Source organism: Macadamia integrifolia, chromosome 7 (genome assembly GCF_013358625.1).
Source record: "Macadamia integrifolia cultivar HAES 741 chromosome 7, SCU_Mint_v3, whole genome shotgun sequence".
In the NCBI taxonomy this organism is placed as follows: domain Eukaryota; kingdom Viridiplantae; phylum Streptophyta; class Magnoliopsida; order Proteales; family Proteaceae; genus Macadamia; species Macadamia integrifolia.
Genome location: NC_056563.1, coordinates 10,611,350 through 10,612,785, shown reverse-complemented (window position 1 = coordinate 10,612,785; position 1,436 = coordinate 10,611,350).

Sequence of the window (1,436 nt, the reverse complement as noted above, 5' to 3'; positions counted from 1 at the left end):
CTCTTGACTACCAAACACAGCCTGATTGAAGGGCTACGACCTGTGACCCTCTGAATGATGAGTTTTCCCCACCCACCCCAGCCCAGCCCACCCCACCCCACCCCACCAAACCAACCTTGAGGACCCTTCATGTGAAAAAGTTCCCATCCTTTATTTAACAAACGACAGGTTCGAAAAAACGTCCTTTGCAGGGAGGCTGAGGAGCGGTGAGGTGCAGTGAATCAACTCTTGCAACACGTGTTCAAAAGACATCCTATGGCTGAGAAGCCTCGCCTAAACCTGTCCCTACGCTTGACCCATTTAGGCTGGGGATTTGGGTAACCCACCGATTAGAGCTGAAAATCTAGGGTTATTTACCCTTTTGTGTTTCTTCTTCCTTCATGTACAGAGGATTCGTGATGTCGTCAAGGGTGGAAGGAGGAGGAAAATGCAGTAAACTGACGGTGGAATTGAGTGTGCAACATGTGAACTGCACGGAGGATGCAGCTATGTTGGTGGCTTTGGCTGTTGCCATTGATCTCAGCATGGACCTTGCAAGCTATTCTCACAGAAACTCAGGATGGAGCTTTGCCAACAAGAAGATTTTGATGAGCTGATTAGGATAGCTTCATCGTCCTCTTGTCTTGCATGTTTGTTTTTCTTTTCTATTCTAATCTTTTTCGATTTATTAGAGTTATGAAGGTTTTTGTTTTTGTCGTTGCTTTCTAGCTACTAACCAAACAACAGGATAGTTGTTGTTATAGCAAACACCAAGAAATACGAAAACAAACAAAACCAAATCCACACAACATAGAGATTTAATGAGGTTCACATGCCGATGTGGTGTGCTATGTCCTCAGGAGAAAAGGAAGATATTTCACTATGCAGAAAAGAGATTACACTCAAGCAGTGACGAGAAAACTTACCCTGAAATCCTAGCTCAAAAAATTCTCAAATTACAATGACAATGCTCAACAAGACAATAATACATTATATACTCCAAGTCACGAGTCAACCCATCGGGTCACAGTCGATCAAGTAGAAATCTTACCTCTCTGCTTCCATCATAGATCTCAGAAAACTTCTCATTTAGGTCGCCAACAAAATATGTCGAAGCAGGTCATTTTTCAAAACAGGTCAAGAATTCGAGACAAGCTTAACAAATCCCCACCTTGACTTGAATTCTATTCCAACAAACAAACAAATAGGTAAAAATCTTCATTTTTTCCAATAGCCCTCTAAAGGACTGAACTCAAAGACGGCAAACGCCTTGAATATTATCTCTTTGATGAAATGATACCAAACATCAATGTGCTTCGTCCTCTCGTGATACATCGAATCTTTAGTCAAGTAAATAGCACTCTAGCTATTACAATGGACAACAGTCACCCCATGATCCATGTTGAGTTTTCCCAACAAACCTCTAAGCCAAATAGCTTCTTTAATTGCCTCAGTCA